Source organism: Haematobia irritans, chromosome 4 (assembly GCF_050003625.1).
Source record: "Haematobia irritans isolate KBUSLIRL chromosome 4, ASM5000362v1, whole genome shotgun sequence".
NCBI lineage: Eukaryota > Metazoa > Arthropoda > Insecta > Diptera > Muscidae > Haematobia > Haematobia irritans.
Window position 1 is genome coordinate 62,427,141 of NC_134400.1, and position 12,091 is coordinate 62,439,231.

General features: G+C 30.2%; 1 long non-coding RNA gene across 1 annotated transcript; it reads left to right on the plus strand.

The window, feature by feature from the left end:
• Positions 1–765: 765 nt before the first annotated feature.
• LOC142237077 (uncharacterized) lies at positions 766–1,405 on the plus strand. Its single transcript, XR_012722324.1, has 3 exons — positions 766–840; positions 926–1,024; positions 1,099–1,405. It is a non-coding gene; the product is annotated as an uncharacterized LOC142237077 (long non-coding RNA).
• Positions 1,406–12,091: the final 10,686 nt, after the last annotated feature.

Here is a 12,091-nt window from a genome sequence, read left to right on the forward strand (position 1 = left end):
GCAAGATCAGAAAGGGAACGTGTGTGTGTGTGGAGTTGTTTTTCTTTACGGCAGGTATGTATCCCTTATGACTATTTGTGTCTTTCAGTTTTATTGTTGCATTCAGTTATGTTGATGCATTTATGAAGTGCACACGTGGATTTAATTTTGCAAAATTGTACGTGCAGTATTGGTGTTTATTAATGAAAATACATTTATTTCGAAACATTTTAGAAACTGAGAAGTGTATGATGTGATGTTAGAGGAATCAAAAACGCTTTTTATTGATAAAAAACAAATAACAGATTAAGGAATGTATATTTCTGTTAATATGTTAGTTTAAAATTAGTGCGGATTTTAAATTGATTTACATAAAAAATATACAACATGAGTGGTAATAGGATGATTTATATTTATTCTACATCTGGATCACAGGTTGAGAAGCAACCATTTTTTGAATCTATATTTTTTATGTTACAGCAATTCCTACAGGTGAGTACTAAGTTCGAGTTTAGCCGCTAAAATTAAAAATAAATCACTAAGCAAAGTATAAAATTATACGTCTTTGATACAAATTTAAATATAACTTGATGGAGAATAGCCCAAATCAAGTTTTTTATAAAGATTATTTTTTATAATGGATTATTAAAGAAAACTTATCATGGAAATTGCAATTTTAGCCGCTAAACTCGAACTTAATATCCACCTTAAATACTAAATGCTATACTGACAAGTGGAAATTATGTCTAATTTTATAATATTTTTTATTGCAATTATATTCAGAGAATAATTTCAATAACGTCCCATTTGTCCATGGATATGATTCCAATAATGTACCTACTGGATGGATTTTTCAATGTGGTAAGTTTTTCTGTAAACGATATTTTGTCCGTTTTTAATAAAACCAAAATTTCAATTTATTAAAAATTATTTTTTTCACTTGCAGGTAGACAGGTCTCGTAATGGTAATTTTTTGAATATTCTTACTGTTTAATACTAATTAAGCTAATATCCTTATTGGCTCTAGGAAATACTCTTGAAAACCGTAAGTTAAAGATCAATATGAACGATAGAATTAATTAATTAATAATATTTTTCTTATATTTTGTATAACTTCAGATGCCTCTAAGCCAAATCCGCCCAACAAAAGTTAGCCAAAATCGATGAAATTGGACAATTCAATTGAATATAGCAACTTATGCCACATATATCTTTCATATGGATAGAAAACATGGACATTTAAATTAATTAGTTTAGTCCTAATAACATAGAATATTACTCTTTTGAAGAAGCAATTACTAACTACCGACAAGTAAATGCGTCGAACGTACTAATAAAAATATTTCCTTTATTGTATATCATAAGCCATAGTTTTGTGTAATATAATAATAATTCTTTGAAATAAAGTACTGGTGGTTATAGAAAATTGACTTGTTTTGTACGAAAAATTTCTTAGTTGTATACAGGCTTTTTGTACTTTTGATTCCTCAATTTCTCTACTTTTTTGAAAATTATACCGACAAACAGTTTATTTCAAACCAATTTCTTAATACATGTTTCCCAAAAAATTGTTAATTTTTCCGGATAGCAGGAATATTTTGAATGAGTTTAACTATATTCTTCCCACAGCATAGTAATAATGAACTAAAATACGATGTAATACATGAACTAATTTATAAGAAAATCATGAACTCATCTAGATGAAAAAAATCTTTGGCGCCAAATCATGGTCATTCTTACTATGGGTTAGTTCATTTTTCATAAAAAATAGTAAACTTTTTTTTCGGTGTACATATATATGAATAAATTTATATTGGTCAAATTTGACCCACTAATACAATAAGCGGTATTTTTTTAAGTACAGGGTAGGGGTTAAAGAAAACTTATTTTGCCACACATAATTCGTATTCTTAGATACAGAATTACCCAGCAAAAAAAAAAAGTGTCTTCGAAACTAAAGTCAAAAATGTTCATCAATTTAGTTTAGCTATTTCATTTCCATTAAGTTAAATTTTTATGTGAAATAGTAAAATTTACTTGTTTCAGTAAAAAAAAATCCTAATAGTTCATTATCTTGAGTTCATTAACTTGAGTAAGGCATGGAATTTTACTAATACTGTTTTCTTCGCTGGATATAATAATTTACTACTGAACAAGAAAATTTTATTCACTGATAACAAAACATTCGTTTCTTCAAATTTAGTAAAATTTCTTATAAAACGATAACACTGACTTCCTTTATTATAGAAAGCTTATCATACATACGAATAACACTTGGCATAGAAAAATATTTTAGTTCATTCGTACTAAGAAGTATTCAATCCTTTCAAAACTTAAGGAAACACACTTGTTAGAATATAGGAAAATTTTCTATATTTCTTTTATCTACCTGTAATCGATATCTGTTTTTGTTGTTGTGTTGTAATAGTTTTTAATGTAGTTTCATACATTTTGTTCTATGCTTGTGTTAGTTCAGCTGGTAGCCAGATCAAGGAACTCTGCGACAAGGATGGGGTGTGTCCAGAGTGATCTGGTAGTGAGACGGGTAGGCTTAGCTGGGCAAGCAAAAAGGTGACGAGTGTCATGTGGCCCTTGATTACATATGGGACATACGTCAGAGAATCGATATCTGTCATCGATTTAATCGATATGTTTGCGCGTGGGTTGTTTTTTAGTTGGAATCGTGTTGTTGTGGTATACGGAGGGATTGTTAAAAAATAATATAGTAAAATAATGTAATACATTTTATATAACAAATAAAATATATAAAATATGTTTTAATTTAAATTAGTGAGAAAAAATTATGTTCGTGACGATGTATAAAAAAAAGAGAATAACAACCCCTTCATTCGTCTTCATTTTGGAATCTTAAATTAACAGGTAACATTCAGTGACGCTAACCTTTTGGGAAAAAATTGGTTTAGGATTTTTTATATTTGTAGCTATTGAAATTGTAAAAGGAGGACAAAATCGTTACGCAGCAACTTATTAAAAGTGAAAGTACAAAAAGAAGAAGACAAAAAAATGCGTTTTACAGTTGATGACATTACATGCACCCTCAAAAAAATCGCTTCTTTAACATATGTTCCAAACAAACATATTATTGGAAGCACATATATTATTGGATACTGCCGAAACATTAATATGTTTGTTTTATGTGAACATATTATATGTTTGGAAGCATTTTGAGCCAAAAATATTATATGCTTGGAAGAATTTTTCCCAAACACGATTGTGCTCATTCTCTAACATATTCGTAATTTTCACTTTCACGAAATTTTTTAGTTCTTGTCACCTTTTTCTGTAATACAAATAATGTTGAAGAAATTATTCACTTTTATAAATTTTTTAAATTTTACCTTTCGCCTGCACGGAGAATCGAACCGAGGACCATACAGTTTGTAAGCCAACACACTATCCACTGGGCTACGTAGCTGTTATAGATAATTATCGTTATAAGTTACATTTATATAGCAGCGCTCACGAGCCCATGCAAACATAACATTATTTAACAGAAACATACATTTGTTTGCCACGTGGAGCAGTGGTTAGCATGTCTGCCTTACATGCAAAGGGTCGTGGGTTCAATCCCCGCTCCGACCGAACACTTTTTTTATTTACACATGTATACTTATACTATATAAAATTTTTATAATGAAACTTCGAAATGTGGGTTATTAAAGATTTATAGTCTACTGACTTGATATAATGAAATTGACTGATTTTGGATAAAATATTATTTTTTAGTGCAAAAATACCAATTTTGTAACAAAAAACTGTTTTTGGTACAAAACTATAAAATTTGGAAGGAATTCAAAAACTCTAACAAAAGAAGAACGTGCACGGATGAAAAAGACTGTTTTTCATATGTTTGGCTATAAACATTATATGTTTGGAACACAAATTTTTAAACACAATATTTTTGAGTGCAAGCATATAATGTTCATAAACTAGCATAACATGTTTGGGACATATATGTTAATATGTTAGAACATATTATGTTTGGGACATAAAATGTTCGTAAATATAATATGCTTGGATGCAAACATATATTAATTTAGAAATAGCCTATAAACATATATGTGTTTAGTAGCTTGGAGCGCTATTTAACAGGGAGCGATATTGAATTAAGTTGGTGGTTGTTGCTTGTTATTACAAAATTAACATTTTATTTTTCCTTGGGCAATTGATCAGCTACTTCTTTGATCCTTACAAACTGTGTGGTCCGCTGTTCGAATCCCCGTTCGGCAAAAGGTAAAATTAAAATAAAAAAATCATACAATTGAATAATTTCTTCTACAATGTTTGTATTACAGAAAAAGGTGCTAAGAACTAAAAAATCTCGTGGAAGTGAGAAAGATGTCGGGGAATATACAATTGGGCAGAAACAAAATTTTGAGCATTCAGGTCGAAAACCTATGTTGTTAGCACTTATATTACCTGTTTATTTTCATAATTCATTATGATTGTAAATATATAAATAAATAAATAAAATTTTGAACACAATATTGTTTGGGAGAATTTTTTTTAAGCATATAATCTTTTTGGGTGCAAAATGCTTCCAAACATATTATATGGTCACATATTATATGGTCACATGTTTTTTGGAAGACAACATTATTGAATTTGGATGCAAAAATACAAAATGTTTGGATCTTAGACTACCCAAACATATATTGTTTAGACCAATATGCTTTCAAACATATTATATATTGGTAGAGATCAAACATATAAATGTTTGGGCAATACCCAAAAATGTATATGCTTTAAGCAAAATATGTTTGGGAGTATATGTTACAGAAGCGATTTTTTGTGAGCGTGTGGAGTCGAGTATAAACGTACATAAATAATTTTATAATATAAACATAAATTTATTTAGGCGTGAACAGTTTTTTACTGGCATTTAACACCATCGCTCTAAAATGCCTTTTATTTTTCTTTAATAATTCATTTTAAAGAAAATAAACTTTTTATATTTTTTTAGCTGTAAAACTCGAAGTTAATGCCCGCTTTTATATTTGATGGTATCCGTCAACTTCTCGTGGACTACTTATTAATAAAGAGGAACTAAACTTTGTTTTTATTCATTTTACTGTGTAATTTTTCACTATTTCCTCCTTATTTCATTTTACTGTCCCAACTCTAAAAAGAGTATAGTGCCCTTTCGTTATTTTTATGAAGACCCCTGATTTCTTTTAACGAAGCAAGAAAAAAAATTGTGCCCATAATGCCAAAATGATAAATAAAACATATGTCTACACATACATAAAATGCTGCTCTCAAGGCGAAAACATATACTGTTTGTTTTTCAAATGTCTATTCTCTTGGTTCCGAATATTTATTCTCTTTATTCAAATTAAATAGTATTTAGACTTAAGCATATCAAATTTTTGGCCTTATTATAAAACAGTTTTCCGAAACAACATACAAGCGGTTTCACAGAAATTGTTCTCTTTTGATTCTTTCGCTGTGTTATGTTGATATCTTTCGTCAACTCTCCCGGTTTCCATCCCTATTTCTTTCTCTATACTCTCTCTCTCTCTCTCTGTCGCTTTGAATAAAATATCACAACATATGTATGTTTAGTCGAAATTTGTAAATTTATATATGTTTGCATTCACACATATGATTTTTATGAAACATTCGTGCCCCAAACATAATATATTCTAACATATTAACATAGATGTCCCAAACATTTAGTGTTAGTTTAGGAACATTACATGTTTGCACTTAAATATATTGTGTTTTAAATTGTGCCCGAAACACATTTTGTTTATATCGGAACATATGAAAAACATATTTTTCTAACAGTGTGGAAATTGGAAATAGTGGAATAATAAACTAATATTTCAAGGCCAGTTGATGCTGTTGATTCTTAATAAATATATTTAATTTATTAATAAAACGTGTATTTTATTGAAGAAAAAATTGCCTATATAAATAAATAAAATTGTATTTAAAAACGAAGGTAAGCAGTTCTAAGTTTGAAGAAAAAAGTTTTACCACAAATATGTAAGATTTGTCCCAATGAATGAATCATTCCATATCATTCCATATATGAATTCAATTCAGTTAAATTTTTTCATTCTGTAGTATAGTGGTACATAAATATAGGAAAATATTAACTAATATATGGACTGCACTCTACCTAATTTCAATGAAAATCACATCGTTCAAAAAAATAAAAATGTCTTTGGCGCTATACGAAGTTCAACTTTCTTCACAATGAGTTCATTTTAACTTAAAGAAGGGGTCACTTTTTCTGGGTGTAGGCACAACTTTAAAAGCACTTCCAAAAATGTCCTTCCAGAGATGATCTTTATTTTAACTACTCAGGATTTTCTTTTAATTCAATTTTTATAAGTCGCTTTTTTCATACTTTTAAAGGGCAATTTTAAAATTTTTTGTTTCAAATATGTTAAAAACAGAGTAAGGATTGATAAAATGGTATAAATTATTTAAATTTTGCCGAAAAAAATTCTAAATTCATTCTAGAAAAATTGCGAAATTTTGAAAATATTTGAGGTCAAGGATTTCAGACAAGCGTTAGATTGCATTAAAAATCCTAAAGCTTTGGTGTATCTACGAATAAGTCATTACATATTAGGTGATTATATGCTTTAAGTGCACTACGTATTGTATGGCCGAAAGTATGCCTGGGGAGAAGTACTTTCCTTCTAGGACATGGGTATGTAAATGTAATCCGAAGCGATGCCAATTAATAAGTGGTTATTAATTTTTAAGTAGGCTTACCTAAAAGATTACCGGGTAATGAGGGTTTTTGCTGGGAATGTTTTGCGAGTCTCGTAATATATGCAAAATATCAGGCAAATAGGTTGAGATTCAGATATAGCTCCAAGATATGTATATCTTTCGCCCGATATGAATTCTTATGGCCCAGAGGCCAGAATTTTATATTGATTTGCCTTAAATTTTGGAAAAGGCGTACAACTGATGGTATCGTCAAGTATGTCAAATTTGGTTGAATTCGGTTGAGATTGGGATATAGCTCCCATATATATCTTATAAGACCACGAAGGCCAAAATTTACTACGAAATTGCACAGATAGTATAATTAACATTCCGAATTTGGTCAAACTCGGTTCAGATTTAGCTCCCATATATATCTTTCGCCAGATATCTACTAATATGGCCCCAGAGGCCATATTAGTAAATATATATATATATATATATATATATATATATATATATATATATATATATATATATATATATATATATATATATATATATATATATATATATATATATATATATATATATATATATATATATATATATATATATATATATATATATATATATATATATATTTCATGAATTGGGCTTCCAATTGCTTCCCCACCCACCGCATTCTCCAGATCTGGCCTCCAGCGCGTTTTCTTGTTCTCAGACGTCAAAAGGATGCTCGCAGGGAAAAGAAATTGGCTTCTATGAAGAGGTAATTGCCGAAACTGAGGCGTATTTTGAGGCAAAACCGAAGGAGTACTACCAAAATGGTATCAAAAAATTGGAAGGACGTTATATTCATTGTATCGCTCTTGAAGGGAACTATGTTGAATAATAAAAACGAATTTTGACAAAAAAAGTGTTTTTCTTTGTTAGACCGGGGACTCATCAGCCAACCTGTTATTAAACTTACGTGTACGGTCATTGGACTTTATAACCATGCTTAGTTCATAAAATGTTTGGAACATGCATAAATAAGTAAGATTTTATTAAGCTGTGGAAAATTTCGATAAAATAATAAAGTTTAACTATTAGCAAATATTTTTTGCAATAAAAATAAGTTGAAATTATCGTTAGGTTAACTACGAATTCTTTTCCGTGTAGATTAGTGCATTTCTTGAGAGAATATCAAAATCAGTTTTAAAATTAAAAAAATACTTATTTAGTTAATTTGTACTTCGGAATAGTTACATTTGAACTTGACAAAATTTAAATAAATGACTAACACATAGGAAAATGTTGAACATACTATGAGTACGCGCTTCCTTGCAGTCATACGAAATTCATTATTTACACTGTTTGGTTACAACTAACATGATCATGGATTCTCTCTTCTCTGAAGAAAACGATTTGAAACCATAATCTGCTGCAATAGCAAACCCCATTTGGATATTTTTAATTTTGAACCCTTTGACTACTAATGTCCACTTAATAGACATTCGAGAACAACAACAAACTATATTTCCCCACTTAGTTTCGATTTATTTCTCGATTTTATTTTAAAGTAGAGGCTTTAATCTATATAAGCTATAAATATTTCCCATATTGGTGAACACTAAAATGCATTTTTATAAACCTTCTTTAACAATAAAGAAAAACACGAACAATTGAGACTATTTTCTATTGCATGTTTCTGGTAAATGAACATTCATACAAGAACGAAGCCGACATTTTTCCGGATTCTTTTTTTCCACAATTCGATAGATATAATAGACCAAATAGCACTTATTTTCATAAGGCCATTTGGTCACAACTCAAGAATGGAGTTCCCTGAACAAACTTATATAGCCCTTGAACTAATTGAGTTAGGTCCTCAAAATTATAATTTTGTTCTTCTACATGATGTAAGTACAAGCAAAAAATGAAGAAAACTTTAAGTTTTTAAAATTAGGTTTATTACGGTAGTGAAAGGGTTAAACCATTGTGATTCATATCCTATATTGTTCCAATTTCTGGCATTTTTTATTTTCAGTTATAGATTCACGACAAAACTAAGGCATTCCAAATTGTAATCAATAGCAAGTTATCAAACTATGATTATTTGTAGAGCACGCAAGAGGTGCAAATGTTATTGGGAGGTTATGGAGAGTTTCCACGATTTGAATAATGATCCCAACTCATGGACCCAAGGTAAATTTATTCAACCACCAATTATTAAAAACGAATTAGTGAGCGAAATCTTTCGCTTTCGGTAGAGATGATCCGTCCAACCGTCCCGCATACTTTTGATGGAAAAGGTAGCAACAGTCACAAATAACTATAAGCACACTACTGCCCATAATCATAACTCCAAGACACCTAGATCTTCGGTCCTTTCGAAGATTTAACAAACACAAATCCATTTGTCCCAATATGGCTCATTAAAAACCAATTTAAGTCTATTAAATAAATTTCCCCTCAATAAGATCTTGCGATCATCTATTTTGGCCTCCATGGATAGATGGAACAATAGATGAATGGTTGCAAGAGAACCTTTAGTTTGAGTGATTGAAAGTCGAAGAGAAACGCCCTCGGTGTACTTTGTCCATATAAATGATATTCGGTTGATCCCATCGAATATGAAATAATGGAGGTGGTGGTAGTCAATGGTTAATTGCTTGCTTACCCGTATTAATTACAAGGCCTTAATTTTCAGTTTGAACAGGGCTGCATTTATTGCTGCTCTATTGGCCCAACATTTACATGACTATCGGTTGCAAGTGATAGTTAACATTAATAACTAATGGACTGGATGGAACCGACTTATCAATATTGGCAGCGTCTCACGTTTGTTTACATCGGTGGAGTGCATTGGGCCATGGTAACTCTATGAATATGCTGTATGGTAAATCATAGATTTGTCAGATATATGGGGGATGATTATGCTTGCAATACCTGATATGACTTTCTTAATTGTGCGTTAGAAATTGTGAAGTGTAAAAGACTTAAGAGTGCGTCTAATTGCTTGGGAGTTATCCTTGTTGAATATTGTCGCACCAACACTGAACAATTTGTTATGGTTATTGGATTGTAATGACAATACACGTGGCTGGTATGCAAATTTGTATGGAGATGTCATCAATCCCATTATCAACGGTGTGGATTATGTAGAATGCTCTGAGAATTTTTTTTCGAGAAAGGCGGTGAGAAAATATTTATTTTCGTATTTACTTGTGGGAAATACTCAGAAGATTGGACGATAATAAATTAATCAGTATTAAAAACCCTTTCGTAATATTCGAATTTTACAAGTCAAATATAAGGAGAAGATGTGTGCGCGTGATATGAAAATGTCGTGAATCACGTCAGTTGTGAGCAAATTTTAAAACAAAACACGTGCGTGAAGAGAACTTTAATAAAATATGTCATGCATCAGTTTGAGCGAAAAACAGCGAGAAAAATTTCTTTGCAATCACGACAAAGTTCATGCTCACGATAGAGTTCACGTTCACGAAAAAAATCACGCTCATGCTCCCAGCAAAATTAATCTTCCGGATTTTATCATGTTCACGATTAAAATAGTGTCCATAGTGTGATGGTTCGCTTGTGAACCATATTTTCCTTTTGTATTTTTTATTTTTATTCAGTGTTTTTTTTTATTTATTTTGTTTTAATAAAATCTTTATTATATTTACAAACCGTTATAAATATATAAAAGAATAAGCATTATCACCCAGCGAAAACTAGGTAACCACAACTCATTACAATTTGAATTACCAGAAGTAAAACTCTCATTACACATTGCATTACATTGCGATGAGTTATAATGACTAACTTATAATGACAATAGTAAATACTTCTCAGTAATTTGTGACGATTATTCCCAAAATGTAATGCAGTTGACCGATAATGACTTTATAAAATGGAATAAATTATGGCATAGTTAACTATAAATATCAGCATAATTGAGCATTTGAAATCAATATGTAATCTTACGGTAAATCGGAAGATTTTTCCAATTAGGTATATTATAAAGTAATTCACGACTTTAACTCACTGGTTGTTTTAGTGAGTTTTCTAATTTAAACATAGAATTAATTGTCGTTTAATGCTGCAATTCTAGCGTATATGCATATCCAAATTTAAATCGATCGTATGCGGCCAAAGATTTTTGTTCTTAAAATAGGAATGCGAGTTTTGCTTAGCATAGAAATTGCATGACGTTTTTTTTTATTGACTAAGAGTGGATAAACTTGTTAATGTTATTGTTTTGTCCACACAATTTCGACAATTATGAAAGACAATTGTGTTGGATTAAGATCAACTTGGGTTTAATAATTCTAAAAAAGTCTTCAAAATTAATGCAATTGTCTTTAAATTTGTTAACTTTTTGTATCTAGCAAACCTAAACAGCATAAAAAATAAGATATGTATTTAAATATTCTATTTGAAAGATGTTTTTACATGAAGTATAGCATAGTTTCTACTTGAAGTCGTGTCTCAATTTGGAAATGTACGTTATCGTTAAAACGTTTCTAAAGGTATGTGATAGCACACAGTATTAATGAAAATGTTCCTGAGTCATGAACAACAAAAAATGCCCAATTTTGGGAGATTTCCTACAAAAAACTGTTATCACCAGGAATAAGTATAGGTAAGCCTGTGCATTTCAGTAACCACTTTGTCATCGGGAGAGATGGTCCGAATTATAATTTTTTACACTCAAAAAAAAAATTGAACTCTCTATTTCACTAAAGCCAATTTAACTTTATTTTAGTTCAGGGAATTATTATGTTTAGAGAAAGTTTTCTTTAGTCTAATAATTTTTTGTGTACGTTAGTTAAGTTGACTAAACCCGAGGAAAAAAGTAGACTCCAATGAAGCATAAAGATGAACTAAATTCGTGTCTTCCACAAAATATTTCAGAATTTCTTTAAATTTATAAATTTTACCAAAAATGTGTTCACTTTGAACTTCGTATGTCACTAAAGACATTCTTGCAATTTTGAACTCCAAGTTTTTCCTTCAAATTACAAAATTTTCTTTAACAAGTGGAAAAACTTAAATTTTCTTGAATTTGTCGAAAAATATTTACTTATTTTTATGACATCGGCGTGATGCCAACGTTTGTAATACTGTTTAGTTAAAATTGTTTACAAATATTCACTGTTTTTTCAGTGTAGTGTTTAAATTTTGTACCACCTTCTTATTTTTTATTATACCCTCCACCATAGAATGGTGACGGGGGTATAATAAGTTTGCCATTCCGTTTGTAATACATCGAAATATCGATTTCCGACTATATAAGTATATATATTTTTGATCAGGGAGAAATTCTAAGACGATATAAGCATGTCCGTCTGTCTGTCTGTTGTAATCACGCTACAGCCTTCAATAATGGCGCTATCCTCCTGAAATTTGGCACAGATTCGTCTTTTGTTTG